This window comes from Lissotriton vulgaris, chromosome 9 (assembly GCF_964263255.1).
Source record: "Lissotriton vulgaris chromosome 9, aLisVul1.2, whole genome shotgun sequence".
Lineage (NCBI taxonomy): Eukaryota > Metazoa > Chordata > Amphibia > Caudata > Salamandridae > Lissotriton > Lissotriton vulgaris.
Genome location: NC_141697.1, coordinates 210,025,650 through 210,041,786, shown reverse-complemented (window position 1 = coordinate 210,041,786; position 16,137 = coordinate 210,025,650).

Genomic DNA, 16,137 nt, shown 5'->3' with positions numbered 1-16,137 from the left:
TGTTCGCATGTTTGAGCCATAAGAGATATGCAGCTGTGGCTTCTCTTATACTTGCGCGTTTAGTAATGAAGTGTGCAGGCATGATTACACACAGTTTGAGAAGATTTGTATCTTGACAGTTTGTGTAGAACTCAATGTGATCCACTACTGCTGAGTAACAGAGGTATGGGTCTGCCTATGTAGTCGTATGTGATCTTCTGCAGTTATGAACTAACATGCTAAGTAGAGAGGGTGACATTTAGGTATATTTTAAATCTGTTTCCCTTTTGCATTATAGGATGCTTTCTCCCTTTGTATTTTATGGAATAGTAACAATGCTGATAACTTTGTTTCTGATAACATGTTTGCTTGTATTATGTAAGGTACTGGGCATGAGATTACGGTGTTAGAAATAAACATTTGAAAGTTGCAGGTGTGTTTATTAAGAGCTTGTTTTGGACTTGTGTAAGAATGTAATGAAAGAGTGCTCTTGTTATCTACCTTACGTGAGGTAACCTAAGTCGCATGTTGTGGGTTGACTAATAATTGGTGTTTTTGCTATAGGAGGAAGAACCAATGAGTCACTGATTGCTAGTCTGTTAGGGGGTTTGGTTACTAAGCTGGGGTTTGGAACACTGTAATTCAATGAGGTCGTAAGTCTTTATGCACAGTTGTCTGTTCAGTTCCGTAATCCAGTAGCCGCGTCTTTGCTTTGACCGCTGGCTGCAGCGAGCACGGAGAGCGGGGAGACGCCGAGGACGAGACGCTGAGGCCGAGGCCGAGCACGAGTACTAGTAAGGTGCTGCTCCCATGGTTGAGCTTACGGTTGAGCTCACCACGGCTCCCGTGCTCCCGTGGATCTTGGCTTTGAAGCACTCAAGTACCCTCCATCTGCGGGGCGGTTAAGCAGAGCATTGAGCATCCCTGCCCCATCTCAGCTCGGCTCTGCACTGCTCCTCATGGCTCTTCGCAGCTCTCTACCGGGGCACTGCTTAATGCTGCCTCATGACCTCTGAGCCGCTGCCAACCCGCCGATTACTGGCTCACCTCTAACATATGCCCCCAGCATCCTCCGGAGAGCGGAGTGGAGTGGTGAGAGGTGAACAACTGCCAAACTTTTATTCATTTATTTATTATTACCTTTACACCTTCTTTTTAACGCTTAAACACTTCTTAACGCTGCCACGAAAGTACAATTGAACTGGTATCTCGCAGGCAACCCCGCTTTCTCCATGCTTTCTTTGCGCCATTCCTAAAAGCGGCCTTTACGCTCGAGCGGCCCTACATCCCTCCCCTTCTACACAGCTTGTTCGACCAGTGGCAGAGGTAACGACCAGCTGGGCTGAGGATCCACTGATGAAAGGGAAAGGGAGTGGGGGACGAGGTTACCAGCGAGCGTGGCCGCAGTTAGAGGCTGCTACAGAGTAAGAGCCGAGGGGGTCGAATGGAAGGCGGCCTGACTGGGTCCGGCTAGCCCGCGGTCCTCCCTGTGAGCTCCGCTCGCTACCATAACCACAGTGAGCCCCTGGTGAGTCCCTAGACTCCCCATTGCCATCAACTGACAAGTGACAAAGCTCAACTAAAACTATATTTAAGCTAAGTTCAAGATTATGCAAGACAAAGCTCAGGTCATATAAATCATCAAAATACAAATCATCGAAAAAATTAGAAAAGAGAAGGATAAGTGAAGTGAAGGACAAGCCCTTCTCGACCAACTATGCGAAGAAAAAGTTGCACCCAATCATAAATCACTCACCGCCCCCACAAGAGCGCTAAACGACTGAAGACCAAACTGCTCTACTCTGAAGTGGGTGGCTGTGGGTGTCAACCACCTCCATATCCTCCCCAATCCCTTGGCGCAGTCGGGGCAGGAGGACCCTGCTCTGATGGGAATATTATGCAAACGAAATTTCCCGCACAGCCACCTAAACGAAAAAGCACTCATTTAAGTGATGGATCAGCTGAACAAAAGTGCTCCCCGCCAACTGCTAAATAATACTACAAGCCCTCACAACCAAACTGAAACAGTCTCTATTTCTCCTCATATAGCACCTCTTTTCCCTGAAGTAATTGTTCGCGATAGGGCTTTAGTTACTCCAGCTCCTTCCACCTTCCATTTCCCCCTTCTTTTTCCAAACCAGCACCGTTCACACCAAAGGTTAGACGATTTACAAAAAACAAAGTCTACCTCTGCTCTGCCACCATCACTAGTCACACTGACCTCCCACAGAGCCGATAACGATTCAAAACCTGAAATCACGACCCCTAAAAAGGTCAAAACTATAAACCGAGTGCAAGAACCACCTTGTAAATAACCAGAATCAATAATATGGATCTCGTCGACGCACTCTCCTGCACAAGCTCTACAACTTTCGACCCTCCAAAATATATCGTCTAATGGCGAAAAACCAATTAAATCAAACGGATCATTGCAAGACCATATCCAAAAACTGAGTTTTGACTTTCCCTCACTAACTTCTACTCCATTCCTAGCTACTGAACAGCATTTATTTTCTACTTAGGCCAACGGCCTAAGCCAAAATGAGATCAAGGTTAGTGCGCCCAACGTTTCTTTAACAAATGTCAATAACTGCAAGGCGGAAACAAAAACTTGCAAATCTTACCAAGACCTAAACCAAGATCTAAATAATAGCCCTCAAATGAATAAACTTGTGTCAAGTAAATCAGACACCAACAAGTCCCATCGTTACTCGTCTGGAAAAAAGTTCTCTCCATTAGAACCTAACCAAGTGGACCTGTCTGATATCCCAGCCATGCTCAAAGTTGAGGCCCTTCTCTTAGTCACCCATTAAGACCTGAACTCAATTGCTAATGCCGCTCATATGCATGCTGGCAAACTAGATGCGCAGATTAATATCTTACATTTAGTAGCTGACTCAATAATGGGAATAGATTCAAAGCTCGAGAAATTAAACTCTCTGATACTGAGAGCCCAAAACAATGTGGAGCAAAACCAAATACTAATTTCAAATCGCATCTTGAACTTAAATCAATCTGAACCCCTAACACAGACCCATAATGGCTGCACTTGTAACCCGCTCTTGAAAAAATTAGAATCCCGCCCGGAAATTATGTCTACCCTGATTGAAGATTAGAAGAACTCAGCCCTGACCACACCGCAGAAAGCTACTATCCCCTTGCACCTTCAAACTCACAATAAATCACCCAGAACAAAAGCTGCTTCATCCAACGTCGAGCAATTGAGCAACGACATAAAAGACAAAAGAACAGAAAATTCACCCCATGGTGTTAATTTAAGCAGTCAACGAACCCACCTCTACGCCGCCGCTTAAAAGCAGACACTAGGCACCCAGGAAAGTGATGATATCCAACCATCTATCCGCTTCAAATTTGTCACCATCAAAGGCCCAAGAAAAAATAACTCTAACTAACATCGAATCTGCCTCAACCAACTCACAGAGGCGTGCCGGGCCCTTAAATACGACCCTTCATACCATGAAGAAAGGTAACCCTATATCCAAGAAGAACAAAAAAAACTGAAGAAATTAAAAAAGGCAAATAAAAGAGGTAATGCATTACTACAATGGTTAGGTACAGACAAGAGCAAACTAACAACCAGCCTACCACTGTTAACGGAAACAACTGCTCATCACAAAGAAGAGTTTACAAACACTCCTGTCGAAACTCCAACCAAAGCTATCAACGATTATAATCATCCGTTAGACAAAGCCAAGAATTTGACGAATTTGATGAACAAAAAAGAGTCCGCAGAGAACAATAACAGCAAAAAAACGCTCGCTACTTCGACCAAGCACATGGAAAACTTTGTTAATTCCTCCAACAAAAGCATCACGCACACTGAGCGAGCACAAAATCTTAATGAACAAAACCTAAAACTCAAAACAATAACTCGATACGATGACTCCTCCTTTTCAAAAATAAAGGATGAAGTAACAAACACAGAAAAAATAGCAGAAGTCCCATCAACTCAACTTAAAATGAGAGATGAGAAGGGAAACAAAAGGCAAACAGATAATTTCCGGACTTCAATGAAAATAGATGAACCCCCGACCCAGGTCACTCAAATATTGAGAGAAAGTGCCCACCCCAAGGTCACCGGCTCTCCAACCCCTAATTTAAACAGTCTAGACAAATCAGTACTTTTATTCATCGGGAACCAAAACAAAGAGAAATTGGTGGCTCCCCCAAAACAAAAACTCTGATTAACCCAAATCGAAACCCTCAAGAGCTGCACCATCTCTCCCAAGAACACAATAAAATATTGCTTTACCCAGAATATGCATCCCAAGGAAAATGGGACATTTTAAACAGAGGAAACATCCTAAAATTATGCTTGGATCTTCCAGGATTAGAAAATATACATTCAACGGATATTGAAACAGTGGACTTTTTGGAGCCAGAACAGGGCCAGAAAAACGATTTTACTATGGTAACCTTCTCCAATACACATCAGGCCACAATTTTAATGAACAACAAAGCCCAACTGAGTAATTGGGGCATTCAGGTCAGCGATCCTACCAGCATTAAATATCCAGATTTCCTAAAAGATAACAAACCGAATTCACCAATGACCGACAATAACAAACCATTGGTAAATCAGGGCAAGCAGATCCAGCAGCCTTTTTTGACATCATGTGCCCCAAGACCAGGAATAAAATCAGTACCCTGGATTGAGAATCCACTCCAAATTATAGCGTCAAAAGAGGGTGGCCCACGCAAATGTGTCCTCCTGCCACATAAAATCCAAGATTGGTCTTGGCTCTCTCAGGCCTTAGGGTAAAACACATCAAGTAAGGAGCGATGAAAGAACCAACTGTAACAAAATGCAATACCTTAACATCTGTTCCTGGAATATTCGAGGACTAACAAAAGAGAAAAATGGACATCTATCCAAAAGTCTCCTGAAGACTCAGGATATAATTGCTCTCCAAGAAACCTGGGCTCTGGAAAACACAATCTGGGAAGATTTTACTGTTATCGAATCCCATGCCTCCGGAGGTGTGCTGATCGCCGTGAAGAACACATTAGTCGCAAAGGTAGTACTGCTCTCTATGGGCCAGGGTGACTACATTTTTATCAGCATCGAGATTCAGTGCCACGAAAAAGAAAAGCTGAGATGGCGAAAAATCATCCTCAGTAGCGTCTACTTGCATCTGTCCAAAGTAAAACGAGAGGCGACACTGAACAAAATGCTCCCTGGCATAATCAACTTAGAGACTCAGCACCCAAATGACATATGGCTGATAATGAGTGACTTTAACACCAATCTAATGGAGGTAGCACCCACTCTCTCTTCTTAAATATCCTTAACCGATGAAATTTGGTCTATTCCGGAGATAAAATCTCAATTCCAAAGGAAGGATGAAAAAGGGATAAGTCTCTCAACGCCTCTAAACCAACTAGGCCTTCGCATTTTAAACGGAAGAATCGAGTCAGACCAACCGGCGGCATATACCCACTCATCTTCCTTTCGAATGGCCACCTTAAATTACATATGGATCTCTGTTACTCATTTCCAGTTAGTACAGCAGTTTTTGGTTACCCCCTCATTTGAAAGTGATCACGCTATTATTTAGTGTAAAATTGACATTATGCATTCCCATCGCCCAAAAACTGTCTTGATTGGTAACTAATCCAACCTAGAGATCACTAAAAAACTAAGATGGTCTGAGGACGACCGGGAAACAATGGAAGCAAAGGTGGATGACCTATTGAGCAAATGGGTCCCAGACTCCAATTGTCCTCTGACAGTTCCATCATGGGAAACCTTTGTGACGGAGTTTAGAGACCAATTAGCCTTAAACTTGACAAAAAACTCAAGGGTAAGACCTTCTGGCTTCATCTTCCATCTCCGCGCAAAAACGCTTTATAATTACCATCAAACACAAACTGAACAGGCTACAGCGTAACAACGTCAGAAACGAAAGTGCACATAAATCTCTCCGGGGCAAAATAACAGCCACCCGAAAGGAATACAGAAAGGCCAGGTTCATTTTAAAGAGCCTGGAAGAAGAACATCATTGGATGGCCGCCCACGAGATTATAAAAACAAAAGATCAAAGAAAGTTCTGCAGTTGGATAAACAAGGCTGCTAAAGTTACTAAACCAACAAGTGTAACAAACATCTCTCCAGCCGATTGGGAGGTTTATATCAAAGCACTTTATACAGAACCAAGTAATATGATTTGTAACAGTCACTCCATCATCCCCCACTTCAGCTACAACAACGATAAGAAGCCAGCTACCAAGGTAACCCCAAATCAAGTTGCACTCATAATAAAGAAAATGCGTTCAGGGGGTGCCTTCAGACCAAACGGCATTCCCACCCAAGTATTCAAAGCCTCCACTTAGAAATGGGCCAACCTGCTGGCCCCTCTTTTCGAAACAGCAATACTGGGCGGGTCCATCCCGGCTACCTGGCGAGGATCATTACTTGTTCCCATCCATAAAAAAGAAAAAGGCTCTTGCTCTAGCCCAGACAACTATCGAATAATAGCTCTTCTCGATGTAGATGGAAAGGCATATGCAAGTGTTCTTTTATCAGAACTGACAACCTGGGTCGAAACTTAATTCCTTCCACACAAACAGGCTTCCAAAAGGGCTGTCATATTGAAGACAATTTAATCTGTCTATCTCATATAATTGAATCCACACTAACCATGAAAGGCAAATCATTATACCTTGGCTTAATTGACTTTCGAACAGCTTTTGACAGTGTGATTCGCCGCAAATTGTGGGCAAAATTGGCAAAATGGGGTATCCCTCAGCCCTTATTGAAAGCTCTCATTGCGCTACATACAGATAGCTGGGTGAAAATAAGAGTCACCTCGAGATGGACTACAACCAACAAAATCTTCATCAATAGAGGCCTAAAACAAGGATGTATTCTTGCACCCCTACTTTTTAACCTGTATCTAGCAGACCTCCCTAAATTCCTAGCTGGATGTCGAGCCTCCCCCCGCGAATCGAACTAACAAAGATTCAAACCTTACAGTAAGCTGATGACACCATCTTACTTGACCAGACACAGTTGGGCCTCCATAGAGTATTCAACTCCCTTGTGCTGTACTGTAACACCAATAAACTGGAGATCAACATCACCAAAGTTATGACTGTTTCATCTTTGAAAACAAGAAAAAGCACTTGGTTTATCGAGGGCAAGGCACAGGAATCAGTCACTACATACAAATACCTGGGTGTTTGGATAGACCATAAGGGGAGATCGACCGCGCACATTATCGCAATGCAGAGTGTCTCCCGAAGTTTGGAGGGAGCATTCATTAGAACAAAGAGCGCCCTTCAATCGCCTAATCTCGCCCCATTAATGAGACTGATAGCCGCAAAACTTCTGCCGACCATAGCTTTCGGTGCTATAAACTACAAAGAAAAAATGTCCTGCTGTCTAGACAGAGCTCAGTCAGCATGCTTTTGCAGAGTGTTTTAAATACCAAACTCGACCCCTCATGCACAAATCCGAATGGAATTTTCTTTGTCTTCCCAACACCGGGTCATGAGTGCCAGGTTTATTGCTTATAGTCTCAAGGCAAAAGTAGCTCTCCCCCATACTTTAAAGAGCACTATATGGTCATTATTCAGCAATCCGGATATATCTTGGAATAGATATCTGTCATACTGCTTGGTCTCGCTAAAAGCCCAAGACATATGGTCAGCCTTGCTACCAAAAGAGATGACATCAAAACACCTGATTAAACAAGCAAAAACTCTCTCTTACGAAAATGATGCCCAATCAGTATCAAAGCTCCTCTACAGCAGTTGGGCCTCTAAACTCTACGCTCCCAAAACACTACCGCTCTTCCTTTCATCATCAATGAAACCATACATCAAGCACCAATTAATGTGGCTCCGGTTTGGTCTAATTCCGCTAACAGCTAACAAATATGGACAAGGATACAAAAAAGGAATTTCCACAAAATGCCGTTTTTGCAATCTAGAGGAAGAAAATGTAATCCACATCCTGTGCATTTGCAGACCTTTGATTGCCCTACGAGTCTTCTGGCTTCGTCTGATTTGACTTTCTTTTAACATTAGGACATGTCATGAAGCACTGGAACTGTGTTTAAGGGGCGACTCACCTCAGATGGCCACTCGCTTTGTAAGATTTATGTTAGGAATCAAAAACGTATTACCCAAAGAATGAACTTTAATCCCCAAATTTATCACCTTTTTCTTTTTTTATGCTTACAGTTCTCTCTTTTCTTTTAATCGCAATTATAGTCTGTACAAATTGCAATGATTTTAATTAATTATGCAAATAAAAATACTTACTTACCATAGGTTTCACCCACGTTATAGTTAGGAATTAGCATTTAAAAAACCTTAGACATTCAATGAAAAAAACATAGGTTTCACCCATGTTATAGTTAGCTGGACATTTCTCTCATACAAAACCATTGAAATTCCCCCGTTACAGTTAGTTCAGCTAACTATAACTCGCGCACCCGCATTGCACTGCTGATGACGTCACATATTACATCACTCATGACATGGTCAGTGACATCACTCATGACATCACTGAGGACATCTCAAATGGCATCACTGATAGCAGACCCCCTCCTTCTGAAAGGCAGGATGTCACCTCGTAAACCAAGTGCTCCCCGACCCCATCAAATTGGTTCTGACCCGAGTTAGTGATTTGCAACCTTAGAGAACAAAGTCTTTTTAGGTATAAAATGCTGCGCTGGAACTTTGGCCAAGTGTCTTTCTTCTAGATGTCAAGACGAAACTCTGTCCAAGTGAACAGAGGAAAGGAAATTGCAACTTTCATCAAGCTTGCAGAAGAAACTACCCGAGGGCCTAAACCGAGAGCACCTCCTGCAGAAGACTTCACCCCGTCAGCCATCGGAATTCCTGTGCGAGAAGTTCTGCTAGCAGGGAGGCCTCCGTTGAGTAATTTGGAGCCTCTAGTTCTACTGTGAAGACCGCGGACTGGGCACTTCTGAACGTTTGCTTCCGCTGCTGAGAACCCACCTGAATCGGAATTGAAACTTTCTAAACTTTTATTGAACCTGCACGGGGAGCTGCAGCAAAGAGAGAGCTGCCGTCGCTGAGCACCCACCTGAGTCTGAACCTTTGAACCTTTTTGCTAAACCTGTGTGGGCCCCTGCAGCTAAGAAGAGAGCTGCAGCCACTGAGAGCCCGCCTAAATCTTTATCTTCAAACCTTTCGCTGGATCTGTTTGGGCCGCTGCAGCTGAGAAAGAGCTGTCACCGCTGAGCGCCCACCTGAATCTGCACCTCCGGACCTTCCGCTGAATCTGCGTGGGCCGCCGTAACCAAGAGAGAGTTGTAGCCGCTGAGTGCCCACACCCTTTGCTACAGTGCATCATTGTGATTTGTCATGTGGGCCGCCGCAGTCAAGAGAGAGCTGTTGCCGCTGAGGGCCCACACCCTTTGCTACTGTGCATCATTGTGATTTGTCCCGTGGGCCACCGCAGCTAAGAGATAACTGCTGCCCCCGTGAGCACACTACAGAGCTACACGAGGAGAGTCAGCGCCACCACCAGCCCGGGCCGCTGCCGCCAGGCATTGCTGCCACTGAGTGCTTGCCTGTACCTGAGTGCCTGAACCACTGTGAGTGCATGCTGCGGACCTCAGCCTCCAAGACTTGTGGTCGGTGGGAGTCCGCCTGTCACCGTCTCCGCTTCTTCAAGAAGCTGCGTCCTGGGTCCCCTTCCAATGTCAGGCATCTGGTGCGCAATGGTTCGCGTAGGCCCTGAACTCTGTCAGTGTCACGCTTCGGGTGAATACGTTGTTGTCTCTTAAAGTCCCTACAGTTTGACGTGAATTGTCGTTGTTGAAACGATTTGAGAGTTTTGAGTTAAACTGTTAGAAAATAGTTATTATTTTTCTACATTTACCTAAGTTGTGTCCTTTTGTCGTGTCATTATTGCCTTATTGTACATGGCCATAAACGCATCACACACTGCCTTTGAGATAGGCCTAACTGCTCATGCTACATTACCACAGGGTTAAGCAGGGGTTGTCAAAGGGTGTTACCCACTTGTCCTGACTTAGGAAGAAGGGTCCCTATTTGGACAGTGGCTCCTGCCAGCGTCAACTAGAGACCCCCATTTCTAACAAATGTTAATATATTTAATGTTTACTAAGTTTCATTTTATATATATCTTAACCTGTTGACCGCAGCACGAATTCCGCCACAGTGCGAGCGAAATAATGAGTGGGCAGGGTTCAGACAGCCCCCGGCCATCATCCGCACACGCCCTCTGTGACCGGGGGCCGTCCAACGCATGGAAAGGGTTAAAAACGTTTTTTTCTCGATATATTTGAAATTCACATTATAGCTACAGGAAAAAGATATTTTTGACATTATAATTTTTGGCACAGTATTTGGGTTTTCAATATTGTGTCAGTGAATCCTCGAGGCAGAGGCCAGCAGCAGGACTAAGGTAGGTTCTGATGGAGATCCAATGCAACAGGTCAGCTGAACAGTTGCAGGGAGACCTCTCAAGCATGCTTTGTCCCTTCAGCGTATACAGGTGGTCAGCCAACTGTCCCTTTGAGGCACTCTAGTTAGCCTGGGATGAAGGCAAGTAGGCACAGTCTCCCTTCTCAGACTGCATGGCAGTCCTTCGGAAGCAGAAGAGGCTTTCTTCTACACCTCTTAAAGGCCCATGAGTGTTCTGGATGAGTGGCTTTGGTGGTCAAGTATTACCTTTATTTGTATGTATGACACAGAAACTCCGAAGAGGTCCACATAAAACTTAAGACAAAATACAAACTTTCAAAATAATCATAAACAGAGGAATACATATACAATCGCTACATATTTCAATTGGAGGTACATAAAGTGACTGTAGTGCATATGGGTAGAAAATAATAACACCAACAGGCAAATAAATACATCTCAGCCAAATGCAGCAACAGAGTGGAAATGGAGAGCAGGCAAGAAGAACAAAGTTAAAATTGGGAAAACATTTCAACATAGGATTCATTCAGCCAGAGTACCCTTAGTGCAACTTTAAAAAAACACTTAAAATAGTTAAAATACTCTATGGCAAAACATTTCATTAGAATGTGCATAAAGTGATTGTAGTGATTGTAGTGCATCTGAGGCAGAAAGAATAGAAAGCTGTGAACAGATAGCTCTCAGCCATTTTCAGCCACATAATAGAATTGCAGGGCAGACAAAAAGAATGATTTAGATCTTACAGACAATTTGAACGTAAGTTACACTCAGCTGGAGGGCCATACCATTAGCCAAGAGGAGATGAAGCAGAAGCATTCCTTGCCTTAAATGAATCTAAAAGCGTCTCAACCCATGAGGCAAATTCCAAATAAATTAAAGCTGTGCTTTATTTACTAGGATGGAATTTATTATATTTTGAAAACTCTTTTTTTGAAGCATGCTTCCTGTCCCACAAAAGCTTAAGGACCATGTAGTTTGTACTACCCTGACTGTTAATTTCTGATTTGTTAAAGTAAGGGCCAGATTGGGATCTAGCTGAGGCAAATCAAAAGCATAAGCAATATTTCAACAGGTTAATGACATCCTAAAAGTCAACCAGGATTTATTTCTTTATACAGGTCCTTAGTGAGCCATCATCACATTTCACTAGAGAGTAAAACCAACATACTATCCCTGCCAGATCCTTAATAAAATAACTTTTCATGCTCATTTCTAACCTTAAGGCCACTACTGGGATTACTCAATTAAAAGACGTTACGTTTCTGAGGGCTCAGCCTTCCATTGTATCTAAGAAACGCCATTTAGATACTTCCTTCTGCTCCACTCCATAAAGTCAATTTTAATGCGTTCTCCAAACCAAAGGGTGATCTACTTTATCAAATGCTGTTGAGAAGTCTATAAAACCTGCATAAGCCACTCCTCCTCTCACTAGAGCATATTTCTCATGAATCACCTGAAGGGCAGTTATATTATCGATAGTACCATGTTTGCTCCTAAACCCAATTTTCTCCATGGGTATGATTTTACTTTCTTCTGCACACTCGGTAATTGAGGTCAATAAACATTTAGAGAAAAATGTTCCCACTGCATATAGCAGCACAAATTGCCAATACTTTTCTGGTAAATTTCAATCTCCCTTCTTGAGTAATGGTACTATAACAATTCCCATCCATGAGGGAGGGAATATTATGTTTTTATAACAGCTTTTGAAGACCGGTAATTTTACTTCAGAGGGATTCCTATTGTTTTATTACAGAGATTAGAATGTCATCTGGCACAATCACATCCAAGGTATGCACTCTTTTGATTGCAAACTTAATATCTTTTTGAGAAGGGAGGCCATAAAGATGTGTATCCCCTCTACCTCCCCTAAATTTGCAGCATATAGATCCAAAATTAAGTTAATCCAGCTCAAGTCGACAATGTCAGTGGGGGAGGATCCCTCCGCGACAAGCGTCCTAAAGGACCTAGTCTGACCATTTCCTGCAGCTTCTCTTAAATTGATCAAAAGCCAATTCCACACCTCTCTTTACAAACAAGCCTACAGTTGACTCCTTCTACATTTTAATAACAAAACCCTAGAATTCATCTGGGGATATATTGTTTCCTCACTTGGGCATTTATTTCTCTATTTAACAAAAGAAGAGAATCACCTTAAATTTGCCTTTGGAATTTTTCAGACAAACACCTTTTAAACGCTGCTTCTTGAACATACAAAAACATTCCAATTTGTCCCCCATCCATGCTTCTAGATTTTTTTCAAGCCCATGATTATCCTAGGATCCCACTGTGTCCTCCTGTTTTTTTGGGACACTTTGAACTTCTGGGAACTAGAAGGCATCATATTTAGACCCAAGAGGAAGGTCAACAAGCTATAGCCACTGATGGGGTTATCTATGACCTGTAAATCACCCAACAGGGAAAACAAGGTGCACCCTACCACCACATAATCCAGAATTTCCACTCCTCTTGGGAATTTATGAATGTGTGATGCTGGAAAGTCCGAGGGTAGTCTCCCATTAGCTATAATAAAATCATTCATTTTCAGCTGTACAGATAGGAGCTTCCCTATCTTATTGATTCTTATCTTTGGGAGAAAGCTAGCTGGGGGTTTGCAAAGCTTCCTCTTTTTCTACATCAGGTAGTTGTTGTAAGGCAGATTTAGATATTTTACAATTCTGCTACCAAAGTTATGGTGAACACCCTAAATTTAGAATCCAAAATGTAGACTTCCCAGAATATTAAATTAAAAATATAGAGAGCCCAGAATATCCAATTACCAAAATATAGTTGGATAGAATATCGAAATTGTGGTGGTCAATATCGATTTCCATAATATCGAATTTTAAATATGGTTTTGCATAATACTGATTTGTTTTACTGTTATGTATGCTTGTATATATGTTTTAAAGTAATGAATGTTAAGTTATTTAATTTTTGCGGTTGTGGGTTTTCTGGGGAATACGGTGGGAAGCAATTTAATTATAGTAAATTAAATATTAGTTTATGAATTATTAATTATTTTTAATTTAATTTTGCGTTTAAGTTCTGTAGCAGGTTGTGGGTTTATAGGTGAATAGGTGAATAGGGTGGGAAGTAATTTAATCGTAATTAAGTAAATATGCATTTTTAATGTATCTGTATTATTAATTAATTATTCATTGGTAATTCATTTTTATTAATTGGTAATTCATTTTAATCAAATGTTTAATTGATGATTATGTTAATTGTTTTAATTAATTATTTGGAGTGGGTTGTGGGTTAAAGGGGAATTGAGTGGCAAGTAATGTAATTGTAAAGAAATATTTATTTTAAGTATTTTTGTATATTGATAAATAATTTATTGTTAATTAATTCTTATGTATTTTCTTACTTATTACACTGTTGATATTTACAATTAATTGGTTGTTATTAATTATAAATAGGTAATTACTTTTTAATAAATATTATTCATTGGTATTTATATTGAAACAATTATTAAATATTTCGCAATTGGTAATTAATTTAAATGAATTCTAAATTAGTATTGAAAATGAATGTATTCCTATTTAGATATTTCATCATTACTTTCCCTCCTGCTCCACACTCTGGAGTGGGAATAGCAATTTTTACCCTCCCGCTATCCAACGCTTTCCCTACTGTTGCACTCACTGGAGTGGGAATAGTAATTTTTACCCCTACGTTATCCAACGCTTTCCCTACTGTTGCACTCTCTGGAATGGTAAAAGTAATTTTGACCCTCCCGCTATCCAACTCTTCCCGACTGTTACACTCACTTGAGAGGGAATAGTAATTTATACCCCAACGCTATCCAACGCTTTCCCTACTGTTGCACTCTCTGGAGTGGGAATAGTAATTTTTACCCTCTCGCTATCCAAAGCTTTCCCTACTGTTGCACTCTCTGGAGTGGGAATAGTAATTTTCAGCCCTATGTTATCCAGTGCTTTCCCTACTGTTGCACTCCCTGGAGTGGGGATAGCAATTTTTACCCTCCCGCTATCCAACGCTTTCTCCACTGTTGCACTCTCTGGAGTAAGAATAGTCATTTTTACCCCTACGCTATCCAACGCTTTCCCTACTGGTGCTCTTTCTGGAGTGGGTGTAGTAATTTTTACCCTCCCGCTATCCAAATCTTTCCCTACTGTTGCACTCACTGGAGATGGAATAGTAATTTTTACCCTCCCGCTATCCAACGCTTTCCCTACTGTTGCACTCTCTGGAGTGGGAATAGTAATTTTCACCCATATGTTATCCAACGTTTTCCCTACTGTTGCACTCACTGGAGTGGGAATACTAATTTTTACCCCTACGCTATCCAGCGCTCTCCCTACTGTTGCCCTCCCTGGAGTAAGAATAGTAATTTTTACCACTACCCTATCCAACGCTTTCCATACTGTTGCTGTTTCTGGAGTGGGAGTAGTACGTTTTTACCCTCCCGCTATCCAAATCTTTCCCTACTGTTGCACTCACTGGATCTGGAATACTAATTTTTACCCACACGCTGTCTAACAAATTCTCTAATTTTGTACTTTTTCGAGTGTGAATACTAATTATTTTCCCTTAGCTATGTATTGTTTTTAATTTTGTTATATTTAATGTAGTGTAAATTATTAATTAACATAAAACATATTGATTTAAATATTTAATTATTGTATATTATTTATTTTTATATTTAGATAATAAGTTTATTTATGTATATGTACATATATTTTAAATAATGTTCTAAATATTTTATAATTAAGATTAATCATTATTTAATAATATTATTAAGTAAATATGCATTAAAAAATGACATTACATTTATTATTTTTACATTTTAAGCTTTTTTACATTACTTTAAAATTGGTTTATTTAATTGTGTTTAATATTTAATTACTTTTATATTATTTCTAATACATTTAAAAAATTCAATATTTTAGTTAACTATATTTTAATTTTCTATATTTTGAAATCGATATTTTAGTACTTACCTGTTTGTAGATAGGCATTCTATATTCTGTACCTCGATATTTTGAAGTCCATATTTAGGGCAGTCTATATTTGGTTCCTCGATATTTTTTCACTGAACCCAAAGTTATATGTGAAGCCTTTTCCTTATCAGAGGCTTTTGTTTTTATAAAATAGAAAACCTTATTCAAGAGTGTGTCATAGTTGCCCTCTGCTTAAATATAAGCATTTACCAGCAAAAGGGGAAAAACCGATTGCTCCCTTCATTAAAAAGAGTTCCTATCAAAAACAGATCACTCAGATCTTTATACCATTCATCTTTCCAATTAACCCTTCCTATTCAGTTGAAGCTTTCGAATCAAAACCCTAGTCCTTCTTGCTATTGATTAGATCTTCAATATTGCTGTCACAGTATCAAAGATGCAATATGACCCTTCTAATAAAAAATTATAACAGCTTTAAATTGGTGGATAAGAGTCTTTCAAAGCAAAATAAGGAGGTGTAAACCTTTACCTCTTAGTATTGAGGCTGATATGGCTGCATGCCACGTACAACCAAATCTGGTGTCACAGACAAGTGAGATAACAAGGAAGGATGATTAAAACAAGTGCTACCAAAGAGTTGCAGCCCCGTATAAATGGTCAGGAGGGTAGTCATTATGGGCTGCAAATTATCATCCTTGTTCTGTAACCCATACCTCCGAAGTAGGTCCGGATCCAAGTCTGACAGTATGACATCCTCACCCGAGACCTCAAGAGGGTT